Here is a 763-nt window from a genome sequence, read left to right on the forward strand (position 1 = left end):
TGATGCCCGAGTAGTTGATGCCAAACATATCCTAATACGCACATCATAAAGTCACCCACAACCCAGAGGAGAAGCTCCTCCCAAACAAACTCATACAATCCACCATCAAAACCCAAGCCACGAAGGAGTTGAGGCTGATGAGAAAGAACCAAGAACCAAACCAAAGAACTAGAATTAATAAAAATCGCCTATCAAGCACCATTGTCTAAAAACCATCAGTAGTTTCTTATTTTTTGTTAGAAGAATTGGAAAACGTCTGTAAGGTTTAAACGTGTACCATTGATGAAAATCGTTACCAATGACATAGTGCCACGTCATTTTCAAACCGTTGCTCACCAACCGCGGGTCCATCATCAGATTTGAAAGCTGAGTTGGCAAACCATCAGTGGCTAAGAGAAGTGGCTGGGGACCAAATTGGCTGAATCCACACGTGTCACACCAACCCCCGAATTTTCACAGCTGAGCAGCATATTCCAACTAACTCCAACATCTAGTGGGAAATATAGTAATAACAATAATAATAATTAATAAAAAATAATAAATAATTTTGGAAATCAAATGTAGCTGACTGGCTCAGGTTCGATCCATGCTCCTCCGGCTTACGTTAGCACTTGGCTCATGGTCAGCACCACCCCCGATCCCGCCACGTGTCCGCGTTGTCCCGCTCGTCATAAAATCTATCCGTTAACCCCTCTCTCTCTCTCTCTCTCTCTCTTGTTCTGCACTCCAACGGAAAAGAAGAGGAAGAAAGTAAAGACAAAAA

This window comes from Fragaria vesca, unplaced genomic scaffold, assembly GCF_000184155.1.
Source record: "Fragaria vesca subsp. vesca unplaced genomic scaffold, FraVesHawaii_1.0 scf0513160_u, whole genome shotgun sequence".
In the NCBI taxonomy this organism is placed as follows: Eukaryota; Viridiplantae; Streptophyta; class Magnoliopsida; order Rosales; family Rosaceae; genus Fragaria; species Fragaria vesca.